General features: G+C 29.8%; 1 pseudogene; it reads left to right on the top strand.

Annotated features, from left to right (window-relative positions):
- The first annotated feature begins 230 nt into the window (after positions 1 to 230).
- On the top strand, positions 231 to 910 carry LOC124842407 (large ribosomal subunit protein uL15x pseudogene; annotated as a pseudogene).
- The last annotated feature ends 16,304 nt before the right edge of the window (positions 911 to 17,214 follow it).

The raw sequence follows: 17,214 nt of genomic DNA, 5'->3' as shown, positions 1-17,214 counted from the left end.
AGATTAGAGACTAAAAACATATTTAACCCTTTATTATTTTATATTTATAGAAGGAACAAATTGAGATGAGAATAGAAAAATTAATACGACGGTCTAAATAGCAGAACATATAAAAACTGAACTCCAAGCCTGTTTAGGAACAAAAAGAGGCGTTTTTAGTATTGGGCCTGGGCTGTGAGGGTCAAAACAGTAACCGAAGAAGAAGAAGCTTGAGATATAAATTAGAAAACCCTAATTTGGTTGTTCCGGTGCTGCAAGGGCTCAACGCAGGAGGTGAGTGGTTGTGTGTGAGAAGAGAAGAGAAGATGACGACGCGGTTCAAGAAGAACAGGAAGAAGAGGGGTCACGTGAGCGCCGGTCACGGGCGTATCGGGAAGCACCGGAAGCACCCCGGAGGGCGAGGTAACGCCGGTGGCATGCACCACCACCGGATCCTCTTCGACAAGTACCATCCAGGGTACTTCGGGAAGGTCGGAATGCGGTACTTCCACAAGCTCCGCAACAAGTTCCACTGCCCCATCCTTAACATCGACAAGCTATGGTCCCTTGTCCCTCAGCAAGTTAAGGACCAAGCCTCCAAGGACAACAAAGCGCCTCTCATCGACGTCACGCGGTTCGGCTACTTCAAGCTTTTGGGGAAGGGCGTTCTGCCGGAGAACCAACCCCTTGTCGTCAAGGCCAAGCTCGTCTCCAAGATCGCCGAGAAGAAAATTAAGGAGGCTGGAGGCGCTGTTGTTCTCACCGCTTGATTTTAACGGTACCGATTAGGGTTTTTTGTTTTCTTTTTTTATCGATACGTTTTGTTTTTTATTTACTGTCATTGTTGCTTAGGCTTTAAATCATTATGCTCTTTTTTAATTTGGTCTATTGTGAAATTGGGATTGAATCGAATTTTGGAATTTGTTGAACATGTCTAACGCGTATATCTATCTATCTATCCAAATAATTCCATCAAAGTCTTCTTTCGATCAAAGAACTATGGTTTCCTAATGGGAGCTTCTCAAATATTGGTCCTACTTTGTTTCGATAAAAGGGATATTTGATTTGAGAGTTTAGTAAGAGAGTGTTTTTGGGAGGGATGGCAAATAGAACAATTCAAACCATTGGAAACTTCAACTTGGGTTGAACACATAAATGTCGAGGACGTGTGGATGTGATGTGATGGAATTCATGTGTTGCAGTTTGAAGAGTGCTGCTGTTTAGAATATTAGAAATTTCAGAAATATGAAGGAGAGAAATGAATTTCCATATAAGGAATATATATGTGGTTATGTTGGAGAATACTGTATAAACGTAAAATTTTATTTTCATGGCCTATTTGCTATTTGGATCAAAATTATAGAGAAAAGATTCTTTAAAAGTTTTGAGAGATGATTCTTTTAGACATACAATCATGTTATATGGATGAAGAGTCAAAATGATATAAAAAATGCAGTCAGTCTAAAGATGGACTAACAATGATGTAAACTTAAAAAAATCTTTATAGTGCAAACCATAACTGGTTATGGCTGAAGCATTGTGGGAAAGAATTTGTCATTATTATTGTTGCTGAAAAATAGGTATTCACCAAACATGTCCAACTCTTTTCTGGGAAGGTATTAAAAAAATCATTTGTAGACCAGATTTGTTTTTATTGGATGTATTTTCATTCAAAGCTTTTAGTACATAAAATTGGGGATGTATAAATTCTAGATGTGCAAGATAATGTCTGCCTAATTGATATTACAAAACCAATAAGGCTAAAGGAAATGTCTCTGAAAATTTAAACAAATTTACACCTACAAGTTGAACCTGTAATAGCTAACACTTATCTTTTAAAAACTGTAACATAAAATTTTACATTGAATCTCGTGATTTTCATTAAATTGGCAAATACTTGTAATATCTGAACACTTTATATTTTTTTACAAACTATAATATGAAAGTTTACTTTGAATCTCGTGATTTTCATCAAATTGGCAAATACTTGTAATATCTGAACGCTTTATATTTTTTTACAAACTATAATATGAAATTTTACTTTGAATCTCGTGATTTTCATCAAATTGGCAAATGGGCATATGAACTTACACACTTTTGTTCATTTTTCCTGCACCAAAGTTAACATTAATTAGTTCACCTGTTTTACAAATTCAATTGTATAAAGTATGTAGTCTTGTTATAAAATAGTGGAAATATAATGTCACTTAAAAAAATAGTATAAACAAATTCAACTAATGATACTAAAAGTGAATTAGTGTTTTTAACAAAAATATCTTTTTATACGCTAATATAGTATTATTTTTTTCAAATATATATCTTACTTTTCAATCTCCAATATTCAAATAACAAAATTCTTTTGTATGCCTCTTACTTTTATTTTTTGGGTAGTATGTAGCTTAATTCTTCTTAGGTTTTAAAACTTTACAATTTTTATGAGTTTCAAAATGATTTATTGATGACTTAAGAGTGCATATTTTAATTTACTTCTAATTGAACAAAATTTGACTAAAATTACTTTTCAAAACTATCTAAAAACTAAATGGTTTGTCATTATTGATTTTGCCTTGAAGCACCATAGTATATCTCAAATTTTGGTTAAACGCTTCCAAATATATTTTTTGTTTAACTTGAAGACTTCAACTAATATTAATGATTGATTCTTCATTTATTAATAAGGAAATGTAAAAGGAGTTGTCTTACCTTTACATAGTGATAAATAGATAATTTTACTTAAGTTATGTTAAGTAAAATGAGTTGCCACTACCTTTGGCAACATTCACTGATTCAGAACTTAATTTGAAAGTTATATTTTGACCACGACGATTTTCGAAAGTCCCTAATAATCAAATTATGACAAGTGCTTTTTTTTGTATGAATCCTATTTCAACAGGAATTTGATTAGTTAATCTTCTTACATTTCTTGCTTTTAATGCTATATTGAGAGTTACTCTACGTACGTATTGTTTGATGTAAAATAGATACTGGATTTGTTTTTGTCTTATTTTTTCATAGCTTGATAGAGAATTTGATAAGTTAATGTTTTTTTTTCTGTGTTTCATAATACAGTTAACTAACATGTTAACTAATCAATTTACGATAAAAAATTATATTTTGCAATTTTTTTTCTTATGTAGTACTTCGATGTGATATGAATGTGAAAAGAGAATCTATTTTTTTAGAACTTTTATAAGAGTTAAAATAATTTAATTTAATTTTTTTATACCATATTACAGGGTAGATCTTAAAACGTACGAAAGATATCTTTCCAAGTCGTACACATGACTTTCATTGAATATAACTTTCCACATAATTACCATGTCCTCTTTGTATATTAGCCTTTCTCTTTTAATTCTTTATTCATTAAATGGTTAACTTGTACAATTTACACTTTGTGACTCTACCTATGCAACAATACTGAGTAAGTAGATTTTTTTTACAACGAAACCTAGTTATATAGTAATGGTATATAATTATGAAAATTTGATGGATAATTGGCCCTCTTATTCCATTCTTACAAAATCTATAAAATTCATTCATTAATAACATACTTTATTTTTAATTGAAATGATATTTTCTCTACTTAATGAGTAACTTGTTTTTGTTACCGATGGGAAAGTCCTTCTCATATGAAATTGCAAATTAGTATTATTGGTTTTGCACCAATCGGAACCATAAATTTGATACAAGATAGAAGAATGTAAAGAATTATATAATTATATATATAAGAATTATATATTAAGTTAAGATAGTGTGAATGTAGTTTTTGCATTTACACTATCTTAACTTATTACTACTATTGAAAAAAAATTTAATTTGTTTTTTCTTAGTATTTAAGTTGAACGAGTCTGGAACATGTTCCTTGGTGTTAAGTGCATTCCTGGAGAGTTGAGGATTTTGTGACGTTTCAGATTGACTATCTTGTGTTTCTAGTAAGTTGTTTCATAGTTAACAAGGTAAGTCGTACTATATATATCTATATTTTTGTATAATGAGCAGGTTTAGATCTATCCTAACCGTGAATTACTTATATTCTATATTCCTTATAGCCTATATTATTTATAGTATATTAATAGATTAACTCTTAGAGATTTTATTTGAAAATGTAAAGTAAGAAGCGTAAAAAATTAAAATTCCAATCCTGTATTTAATTAGAATAACCTTTGCCGCCAATTTTTTATTAAACTGCTACAAGATCTACAATTCCATGAGCTTGGGCTTCTACTATTAACGTAAAAGCAACCCAAGTTTTGAAGTTTAACAATAAACATTATACGAAACATTCTTTCAGGAAGAGAAGTGTCTACTTGACCTATAACGTCTAAACACTTGCTCAAATAAAATGAAAACCTAAGGCCTTATATGAAAAGTTACGCAAATCGCTAAAATGCTAATACATAATTTCTCAAAATAAGAACATACGCAACAACGTTTCTCTAAAGATCTAAAAATTATTTTCAAGATCTAAAAGCAAGTTATTTTCAAGATCTAAAAGTTTAGATTTAAACTCAATAAATTTTTGACAATTTTGTCTACACAAATTTTAAGAAATATGTTACCAGAAAAAGCAAATTAATAGAGTTTCGAAATATTTACTATAATTAATGATGTAGTTTTACTTTTACAGAAGTTTATAGTTAATTGTGACATTAAATAACTTCTGACCTCAATAATCATGAATACAATATCACTTTATTTAGAGGACAAAAAAGGCCATAAGTTATATAACTTTTGATCATTTATTTTATTCACACCAAAATTTATCATTCACTTATATTCAAAACAAACAAGAAAAATTAATTTGAAGGAGTGACAAAACACAATATGAAGAAAGGGGAATTTTTTTTCCATGAAAAAGTACAATATTTCCATTAGAGAAGAATTTGGAAAAGGCTAAAAATTTCAGTGAGATTTTTTACCATACCTTTCAAACGTTTTAAGTCTTCACATTTCAAGCTTTCACTGAGACATCGCCTTCTAAGAGTCAGATAAATATTTTTGCTTAAGACATTATAAATTCTAAAGTGTTTTTTTTTATGCTAGAAAATTATTGTAATAATAAAACACAAAAAAAGTATTAATTGTCTTTAGAAAATCTGTTATATGAATTTATATTATTTTAATTGGTGAAGTTAATTATTTTAGATTTCAACATAAATTAATAAAATTAAATATCATTAATTATATATTAAACAATGTCTTATTTTAATTAATAAAATTAATTATTTTAAATTTTAACACAGAAGTAATGAAATCAAGAATTATTAATTATACTTTATGATATCAAAAAATAGGATTATGTAGTTTTGAGAATATTTTTTTTTGGAAATTAATGTTTTTGAATGTGTTAAAACATAATTTTTATGTTATTTATTTTATTTTATTTATATGTTTGCCTAAGGGCAAAATAGGTTTTTATCTTTATTTAATTGGTGTTGAAATTAAATAGGGGATTTAGGAAGTAAAAAAGTTTGAATTAAAATAAAAAGGATAGAAAACATGTGATAGAAGGGAATTAAGACTTTAGATAGAATTGGTTTAAAAAATATATATTATAATAAGAGAAAGGGCAGATGGTGTTTAGAAACCCCAAAAACTCAAAATCAAAGAGAAAAACATAGGAGATAGACGTTTGGAAGAAAAGAGAAAGAACAAAAGAAATCCCTTAGTGCAAAGAAAGATTGGTGGTATTTGGGAAATATAGATAAAGCCTTAGGATTGGCCAAGGTATGAGGAAGCTTACATTTGTTTGTTTATGATTGTGTGTTATATGTGTTCTCGATTATCTTGATTGGTAATCCTTGTTTTGATATATGTGTATATAGTTATGATTATTTGTGGTTATTGTTGGGTAAGAATTTGTGTATGAATGGACATAGGGTTTATGTAATATTTGTGATAAGTTTTCCCTATGAATGTATTATGTATGTTTTGTTGGGTTATCCCAACAAAGGGTTTGATGTTAAGGGAGAATAAAGTTATGATGTTTGGGGGTTTTCATACAAATATATGTTGTAAGTGTTGAATTATTAGGCTCCCTTCCTATGTGGAGAATGAGCCAAATAATGTGGACCATTATGTCTCACTTTGTTTTAGTGGAGATGAGTCAGACTAGTAGGACACATTAGAGTGATTTTAAGAGGGAAAAATTAAGTGAGAGAAAAAGGAAGAGAATAAGTCATTCCCGCATAACATAAAACCTACACTGGTGTTTTTGTCGTTGTGAAATTGTTCACCGTTGGATCAGACTGATTTTTGGACAGTGGGTTCCAAACGTATGATTCTTTATGCTGACATTTCAGATCATCAATCCAAGGTCTAGTTTGGGAGAAAAAAAAGTCTCGTATCAGTTTCTCTATTTTGAAGAATTTAATAAAATTTGGACTGGTGTTTTCGTCGTTATGAAGTCGTTGAGCGTTGGGTCAGGCTGATTTTTGAACAGTAGGTTCCAGACTTATTGTTATTCATTATGACTGTTCGGATCGTCCATTAGAGGTCTAGTTTGGGAGAAAATAGCCTTACATCAACAACTAAGTTGTTGAGAATTTTCATCTTCTTGGTTCTCATTTGTAAGCATTATGCTTAGTTAGTTTGACTTATTGAAAACCTTATTTGGTGTTTTTATCGGAGACTCTTTTGCACCCTATTATTGAGGGTATAACATGTCAATGATTGGATCTAGATGATTCAAGTGATGTATTATATGTGTTTGAGTATATTTACATGGGTATGTGATGCTTGAATGCGTGTATGATGTGTTAAATATGTTTCCACGTGGTTTAGGGTTGATGTATGTATGTTTGAATGCTTGAATCATGTCTAGGATGTGTTTTGATTCGGCAATAATCGATTATCATTGGTTATAATCGATTATCTACATGTTGGTTTTGAGTGCAATTTCGAGAATAATCTATTATCTAGGATGATAATCGATTATCCCTTCCTGCGTGATGTTTCTGGGTAAATTTCACAAAGATAATCGATTATCACAGACCACTTTAGTGAAAAATGACAAATTTGATGAAGAATGGACGTAGACTAAGCTTGAAGAATTGTGGAACATGATCATAATTAGAGATTGAGGTTAATGGTTATGTTTAGGGTCAATTTAACTTGGGGTTGAGAGAGAGCATGAGTGAGTGTTGGTATGTACCTGAGTATGTGATTGATGATCATGACAGTGGAGGATAAGTCTACATGTTGTACCTCGTAAATCCTGGTTCTATCTACAGATAGGTGCTTCCTTTTCCCTTGTATGCATTAGAAAGAGATGATCTGTAGGGGAGGCTACAAATGTCCTGTAAGGGAGGCTACAAATAGGTTGTAGGAGTGACTACAATCGGTGAGGTAGGGTACAAGAATGAGATGGACTCTTTCCACTATGGTATTATGGTACAGTGATACTCATGGTGTTGTTCATAACTGGGATAATCATGATGGTGATGTATCTATGATGATGATCATGGTACTTGAGATGCTTCAGGTTATGTTATGTTGGTAGTGGTCTTACTATAATGGTTATAGTAAGTAGTTAGCATGTGTGCTAATGAGTGGATAGACCAAGGGTCTATGTGTGAGATGTTAATGATGGCATCAAGGGTTAGAGATCAATGATCGATGATCGAAGTTCAAGGATAAGGGATTGAGGATTGAGTAATTCAATATGTTTGAATTGTTTATGTTAGAATATTAGTAATCCTATTGTTATTGCTACTATGTATGGGGTGTTTGATTATGGTTGATATAATCAAAAGGTATGTATCTTGTTATGTGTTTAATTATAGTTAGTATAATCAGAAGGTATGTATCTTGTTGTGTGTTTGATTATGGTTGATATAATTAGTATGTATGTATCTTAATGTTATGATTGTTTTATCATTAGCTTATCCCATACATGTTTGTGCTTGTATGTTTGTGAATGAAATTATCGACAATGATCGTATAATGTGTTATACGTGAACAAATAATGTTACAAATTGTTACTATATGGTGAGAGCTGAGCGATCGGATGTTACTGCGTGTTAGGTTGAATGAACCGAACAGTTGGTGCATGGAAAATAACTTCGCAACCGATCAAACACGACAGCAGTTGAGCAGAGTTAAAGTGTAATCGGTAACTGCTATTGATGAGCGATTAATGTGACATTAATGATCATTAAGAGGTAAATTAATATGTCTGAATCTTTTAAACCCTATAAGTAGAGGTCTAATTTTGGGTAAGACACATTTTCCATATTTTTAATTACTTTAGACTTTCAGAAAAAAAACGTCAGAGTGTCTTCTGCAGAGATGTTCTAGAGGCGTGATTGACTTAAGAGAGGATGGGGCAATAACCTTGGGATTCATTTAAATCTATTTTATTTTACAAGTTAAGACAATATAATTAGAGTATTCCTTCGTTATTTTATTGTTCGAAATAATGTATTTAAATAAAGTTTTTTTAACTACGTTTCCGCGTTATATAAATTTTGAATTTTACTGATTTTTAATAACTCCTGACATCTCAGAAATCGGAGTGTTACACCTTATAATTAATAAAATTAATTATTTTAAATTTTAAATAAGTAATGGAATTAAGAACTATTAATTATACCTTAAATAATGTTCATGGTACGGTTAATATATTCCTATATGTACTTATTTTGGACATAAGAAAATGTATGTTCATAACAAATATTGAAAATGACTTCAACGTTAACTCATTAATCATTACTAAATGTTTATTTTTCCATTGCGTTCTATTTAATTTCGATTCAGAAAATGACTAAAGAAAATGGTATAGATAGTATGTATCAATAAATATAAAGAAGAAAAAAATCACTATTAAAAGTCACCTATGGGTGGCTAGTGAGAAAGTTTAACTTTGGGAAAAGAGAAAAAGAATGATGTGCGCACTATAAAGGGGATGGATGTGGATACCGTAGACATGTAGCGCATGACCATGGTGGTCCACACCATAATCGTTCATATGTAAAAAAGGAAAAACCATGTTTTGTTCTTTGACTTTTATGAAACTTTCCGTGAAACTTTCTTTTATCCTTAATATTTTTAATTGACGAAATTAATTTTTTATTTAATTGTGTAATAGTGATAATATTTCACATAGTTATAACACTCAATTTACATGTTTCTAAAATTAAATGCTAAATTAATTAATTAAAATATAAAAATTGAATAAAACCAAAAAACTTGAAGAGACATTTTTTCTAGTATAAAAGTATATGCGTATGGTTGTTTGAATGGGCAGATATATATCAATGTCATGCTGCATCACGTTTCCTTGTTTACGGTGTGTTATGTGATATGGTATCACATGTTAAAATTATGTGGCATCATTACCACCGCACTTTCGTTTTATCTTTATATTTTTAAATAATTTATATGGTGTTATTTAATTTATACATTATTATATTTATGAACAATGGATTGAGATAGTAAAATCGATTTTTAGTGAAAATGATTTTAATATTTTGTGTTTGATGGTAAACATTTATATTTTTAATTCTTGTTTATTGTATTAAATATTATGTTTTTGTAAAATTTCATATTAAATAACTGTAAATAACTTAAAAGCATGAATATAAACAATTTTATCACATATAAGATAGTATGAACTACTTTATATCATTTCGGTCTTTAATTAAAACTTTATCACATATATTATTTTATCTGTATAAATGCATTTGAACTCAAAATAACAAAAAAAAAATCCTCTAATATTTTTCCTATCCTTTTTCTAAAAATCCCAGCACAATGAATCAACCTGAAGAGCTTCTGGTCACTCCATTCATATTAACTTTAACGATAAAAAACTTTATCACCTTAACATAAGACATATATTATACGTAGACTTATACTTGCAAGTCTGACCAAATCTGAATAAAACATATGACAAGCTTAAGTTGTTGCTTATGTCACAATTTTCTTTTTATAATAGTTCTTACTCAATTCAATTGTAATTCTACGTTCTTATAATCAAATGATCACTTCAATAATGATTTTAGTATTTTTTTTTTAAATCTCCTATATCTTTAAGTATATATAATTTAATTATAAATTAGTTAAGTAATCACTTAAGTAAAGATTTTAGTATTCTTTTAACTTTTTATATTTGTAGTTATATATATATATATATATATATATATATATATATATATATATATATATATATATATATATATATGTATGTATAAAGAGGATTAGTTTATTTGGTGTACACATTTTTCTTCCAATTTTACTTCTTAAATAACTTTTATTTTAAAATCAAATAACTACATTTCCACTTTCATTCTTTAAATAACAGTTAATATAAATTTAGTTATTTTATAAATTGAAATAATTATTTTACCATTTTATAATAACTATTTTTTAAAATTCAAATAATTATTTATAATAAAAAATTGTTTAATAATAAATTATACAAATAATTTATTTTACAATTATTTTTAATAAAAATTATTTTATAGTTTAATAAATTTTTACAGAAAAAAAAGTTGACACACACACTAGTATATGTATTATAATCATATATTTATGATAAAAAATTTTATAAAGTAATTACTAATATGTAAATTAGCATTATTTATATAAAATAAAAAAATTCATTGGTTTATACTTTTTTAATTATAATAGCTTTTTTAAAAATAATTTTTAGGTACTTAATTTTTCTAATTAGCTATTTTTTAAATTATAAAATTTTAATTAAAGTTTAAAACGAATATGTGATTAAAGTGATTTTGTTACGTAATTTTAAAAGAGAAAAACACAATTGATAAAAACTATCATAAATATTCTGATTTCTAGTTCGTCAATTGTCATTGATAGATTCAATTACTATGCATTTTGATGTATTGTTTGTTTTAGAGTGTCTAAGATATTATTTACAAATTTAGATGATCAATACTATAATAAATTAACTCATATTATATTTATATAGAGTTGGCTTAAGCATTGAAAATATAACATACATAAGCATTTAATTAATTGAAATCATAGATAAATCAAGAGTCGAATCTTAGAAAAAATTAAGTTTCATTATGGTTTATTGCTAAAAGCTGTCTCAAAGAGTGGAAAAAGAATGATTATCTAAACTTTTCTTTGACCTTAATTCCTAAGTAATACGAGACTATTGGACATATCGAAACATAAATCTCCAATCTAGGTCTAAAAGAAATGAAGAAGGTTGACCCCTAATGGAGGACTTAAGAGAATTGATGGTTCGTCTTTAGAACCTCGTTTTCGGTCTCACTATAGGTGCCAAATATTCTTATTGGAGACTTGGAGTGAACCTTTGGATGGGTGGCATGATCTTAATGACTTTTGAGATCTCTGATGAACATTCGGGAGGGTTTGGAACATAAGGGCAGATCCATCTATAAAAGACTTTTGACGCTCAAGTCAGTAAGAGAGTTTGAATGTTTTGAGTAAAAGAGGGTAAGTATAAGGGAATGTGTATTTTTCTAGTGAAATACCATGTATATTTATAGAGTTTTTGGACCCTATGACTCAAGGTTGATATTAAACAATATTAATAACAACTTAATGTGTATATGATAATTAGTAGAAAAATCATGATAATGTGACACTTTATGTTAAGACAAATCGTCTATTGAGACTAGATTGTCTAGCAACTCAAGTTTTAAAGTTTAACATACAACACTTAACGAAATATTCTTTAGTAAGTAAAACGTCTAAGAGAAATATATACTAGAACATCCTTGTTAAATGGAAGCAAGATAAACAATGACGTATTAGTTATAAGAGATTGACAAAAGCATGTATAAAACAAGGAGTAGTAAATGCTGAATTTTTAGCAAATGAAATACTACTTTGAAAAACACAGACTTACACTAAACGCTTGTACTATGAATCATGCCTAAATGTTATCTTAGCGTAAGAACATTAAATGCATGAATGTAATGTACTTCTTTTTGGTTTGCTTTTGCTCTCTTTTTCTGTGCAGATAATGACAACGCCAAGCTTCTTGAAAATAACTATGTTCACATCATATCGCATATTTATTCACATATTTTTCTTCATGCTTACATTTTATCTCAATTTATTTTCAAATATAACCATTCATTACCTAGTGAGCAACATTTGGAAGTTCTTGTAAGAACAACTCGCTCAACAAAGAAATTGGTTCGACTAGTGAACTAACCATTGGGAGAGGCTCACCTAGTGAGACCTTACTCATCCAATGACCAATTCTCTCAGCTCTCAGGGTTTTTACAAAAACTAATTTGATCTAGTGAGATATTGACTTGCTTAGTGAACTAAAAATTTGGTTTTTTATTTAAAGGCTTGCTAGCGAGTTTTGGCTTAATCAACAAGCAAGAAAGTCTAAACTCTCTAGATTTTAATTAAATGAATTTTTCTTATGGAGAATATGACTCATTTAATGTGTCTGCATAATTTAAAAAACTTAGCAAATATATCGTATAACCCAAATGGTTCTATATAAGCATTTGCTAATCCTTTCTGATACCAAAATTGATATGTTTAATTCAAAATAATTTTAAATTAAACAAATTTCATTCAATTGATGTATCTAAATTCATTAATACTCACATAAATTCTAAAGACATAACATGTCTCAAACCGATTCTCTATACTCTTAGTTCAATAACCATCAAACATTCAAAATTCATCAAAATAAACCAATTTTCTCAAATCAAATTATCATGTCACCCCTATACTTAAATAATATAAATTAATGTACGATATAAAAAAAGTCACTAGCTTTTCTTACTCTCATATGATATAATTACTTTTACATAAAAAAATTAGATTAATTTAACAATTTGAAACAAATAAAAATTCATCTTGATCCCAAAAGAATCATGTTAAGACACATTATCTTTATCAAAGCAAAAACATTCAAAACATGTATCCAAAACATATTAAGACACATTATCTTAAAGGATAAAGTTTCTTTAACAACCAAATCTTGCCAACTTTTTGACAATGCGACATGGTGGATGACAATTGGTCCATTTCAAATATTACTTTTCCAAAATGAAATGTATGTTGAGGGCATTTTGGGAAGGCAGAGAGAAATTGGTTTTCTCCTTTTCACGGTTTCGTCTAAGGAAGCAAACATTTATTTTCATTCGCGGTCTCACTCTCTCTCCCTTGCCCATCTCTCTCCACCATTAGTCTCAATGGTCTCACTCCCTCTCCGTCGTCTCTCTCCACCATTGGAATCAATCTCTCCACCATTGGTCTCACTATGTCTTCACTAGAGTCTCACTAGATTATTTCTTTGTCTCGTTCTTCCTCTCCACCAAAGCATATTTCTCCCTTTCTTCGTCTTCCCTGTTTTTGTTAGCGTATTTTTCCCGTTGTCCTCTCCACCGAAGCACATTCGGCCTCTTCCCCATTGTCCCGATGTCCATCAAGGAGTAAAGGTGTGTCCTTTCTTCAAGGTTTTGGCTTTTCGCAATGTCGAGGTTGGTAGCACCAATGTAAGTAACATTACATTTGTTAAAAGACTTGATGAATGTGTTGATGGTTTTGATGTTGTGGTAATATCTTTAAGTTGATTGTGTTGATTTCAAGAGGAGTTGCTCGGATTTAGACAAAAATATGTAAGTGACTGGATTCTAGACAACGACGTGTGAAGAGAACAAGTGTTGCTAGACTTACAATTATTATAGGATGTTGAGTTATTGTGTAGAGACTTTGATTGTATGAGAGTTGTAAACCTTTTTAGTATAGAAAACGACATTAAAAATGATGGATAATATGTACTTATTAAATATTATATCAATAAAATTTCAATTTTGATGAATACAATTTCAATTTTGTTATAGTTTTTCTGTGTTTTTGGGCGAGTTTTTCCACTTTTTATGATGGATGATTGAGTTTATTAATCATGGTTGGTGTTTACTTCAACAATTTACACTTGTTGAGAAAAAATGTCATTTAGGTGCTTTCATGTAAGTTAGATGAGTTCCATAAGCATTTGTGGCCATTTTCTGCCTTGGTAATCGATTACAAGGGTCTTGTAATCGATTATCAGAGGAAAAATAGTCATTTGTACAAAAAATTCAACTATACTCCCCAGCTGGATGAACAACACTCCCCAATGCTGTTTTTCTTACCTTTGCTACTTATTTTGCTCTTAACTTTCTCCACCAAACTCCAAATAAGTTGATTCTTGTTTTGTTAGCATCTAGGCTCAAACAACTTTCAATTGACTGCTAACTAAGTTTTTAGACCACTGTACTAGGTGCAATTAATTTCCCAAAATCAACGTTTTTCTAAGCTTCCTAAATGAGTTTAATTTCAAGTTATTGTTTCATGTTTGTTATTTTAGACGGGTGAGTGAGTTTAATGGTCATGAGTGGTGTTTAGTGCAACAATGAACATGTTAGGTCATTGAATTGTTGAGAAAAAATGTCATTTGGGTGCTTTCATGTAAGTTAGATGAGATCCATAAGCATTTCTTACCATTTTATGCCTTGGTAATCGATTACAGGGGTCTTGTAATCGATTACCAGAGAAAAAATGGTCATTTGTACAGAAATTTCAACTATACTCCCCAACTGGATGAACAACACTCTCTAACTCTGTTTTTCTGACCTTTGTTGCTTGTTTTGCTCTTAACTTTCTCCACCAAATTCCAAATGAGTTGATTCTTATTTTATTGGAATCTAGACTCAAAGAGTTTTGAGATGACTACTAACTCATAATTTTTAGACCACTATATTAGGTGTAGTTAATTTCCCAAAAACAATGTTTTTCTAAGCTTCCTAAATGAGTTTACTTTCAGGTTAATATTTCATGTTTCTTATTTTAGATAGGTGAGTGAGTTTAACGGTGATGGGTAGGCAAATTACAGTTTACAACCACATTGGGTCTTTCCTCCACAATGGAGTAGGCAAACTACAGTTTACAAGCACTTCTCACCATCAACCATTACCAAGACGTGTTACCCATTGCAAAATATTCAAAAAATCCTCCTTAATGTAAAAAATCTACCCTAGGAGTGCGACTGTTATAGCCAGGTAGTGCGCACCAAATTTTTGAACAAAAAGTCATTTAGACCCTGGTAATCGATTACAAGGATAATGTAATCGATTACCAAGGCATGTCTTGCCTAAAAATGGACTTTCATCCACAATGGACATGGCAAATTTCGATTATGAAGGACATTGAAATGGAATATAAATTGTTCATAAAATCAAAACTGATGAATGATCAACAACGATGACCAACAACAATTCAAATGAAAATGGCAATCACAAAGGGAATAACCTGTATCTTTATTAACATTCAAAATATTTATTTCAATACATTTACATTTACATTTACATCTATCTACATTGATCTCCTACTGCCAATAATCACTATATACAAAATTCACTCATGTTTCAGACGATATCCAATGTACAGGGTTTACAATGTACAGGGTTCTACAATGTGTCCTTCATAAGGTTGTTTTTAACATGTTGGTTTTTTTGTTCTTTCAAATCCTCTCCAATTGTATTAGCTGATGCTTTCACAAAGGAGTGACAAATTTCTTTGCTTGATGCACCAACATCATCAACGAATTGAAATTTAATAAAAATTACAATTGTATAAAACCATAAAAGGAAATTCTAACAATAAAGGAAAGGGCAAAAACTGAAACGAGATAGGAAAAAACCAAAGGTCATACGACATATACCTTGCTCTCACCGGACAATTCCATTTCGCGCAATACAATCTTCGGAATCAAACAAAAAAGGTGAGACCTTGAACAAACAAAAGAGAGTTTTCATTTACAAAAACAAAAACGAGACCTTAAAGAAAGAAATGACGTACTTTCAACAAAAAAACGAGACACCTTCAACAAAAAAAAGTCAAACCTTCAACAGAGAAGAAGACACACCTTGAATGAGAGTGCAAAGAGAACGAAGGACTGGAGAGAAAACACAAAGTGAAAAGAAAACGAAGGATTTGAATTGTAGAGAGAATGAACTCTCTTTTTCATAATGAAAAAAGTAAGGGTATTTTGATTATACTTTTCTCACGTTACCTTTTTTAAACAAAATAATTATTTTAATCTCCTCCAATACTGTGTTGACACATGACAGTTCGCGATCCTATCTTAAATTACCATGAAACTTTTCCTTCATACTTTTCACCTATCAAAACATGTATATTTTTCTTTGGATTTTCACTTTCTCCTTTCTCATTCCCTACTTCAAATTATACAAAGAAGCTTTAATAAATTATATGTATTGTATTGACTATACATAATTTTTCCTTCTTAACTTTTAATAGGGTCACCTCTGAACCTTATCGTAAAATTAATGTCAATAGACACGAAAGAGACGAACCCTGATTCAGTGACAGTGGCTTGCTTGTTAATTTGGCCTGCTTTCATAGAATGAAGCAAAGCATGGTTGTCATGTCAAAAATGGTTATTATTACTTGTTTGGACTTTATGAAAGCGTACAAACCCAAAAGCAGATCGTCCTATCAACCCCCCCACCAGCTTATCGTATTGACCCCATTGATAAGTCCTCTCCCTCTCTTACCCCATTCTCTTTTTTTTATCCTGTTTCCAAATCTCATCAACTTTAATTCATTTTTAGGTATAATATATTTTTTTCTCAAAATTATTTAGTATTATTTTTCAATTTTTTTCATTTTAATATAATTCTTGTTTTCATTAAAAAAGTTAATCTTTTCCCATTAAGATAACAACATGATAATATAAGTTGCACGTGATATTGAAGTGTAAATGATAAATAATACTGCAAATGTCACCTTAAATATTTAATGTGTTATGTTTTCTCAATGCGATATCAAAATTTGTAATCTACTTTAAAAACATACAAAAATCAAATAAAACTATTTTAATGTAAAACTCTGTATCAAAGAATCATTTCAGCTCCATCCAAATACGTACACCCAACTACACTATCTTTCCTTAATTTTTCATTAGGTTTTCTAATTTTATTCTTCAGTTGCATGTCATATAATGGATCTCACTTTTTTCATGCCTTAACTGAAATCTTAGCCTTAATTTTATGTCAATTTTACATTTTATTAAAAACCATATAAAATGTTGCCGTTGGTATTTATTAGCTGTGATCTTACAAAAAAAAAATAATATTACAATTAAGATGAAGATTCGCGTTGTTAATGGAGTAAGATTTTGCTATAGGAAGAGTAATTAACGATGATAATGGTATGGGAAAAGATGAGAATTAGGAGAGTTAAAACTCAAAACACGTGGCT

This window comes from Vigna umbellata, chromosome 2, assembly GCF_029865625.1.
Source record: "Vigna umbellata cultivar VRB3 chromosome 2, Vumbellata_1.0, whole genome shotgun sequence".
Classification (NCBI taxonomy): domain Eukaryota; kingdom Viridiplantae; phylum Streptophyta; class Magnoliopsida; order Fabales; family Fabaceae; genus Vigna; species Vigna umbellata.
Note: the sequence above shows the minus strand (reverse complement) of the source record. Positions and strands in the feature narration are given on the sequence as shown.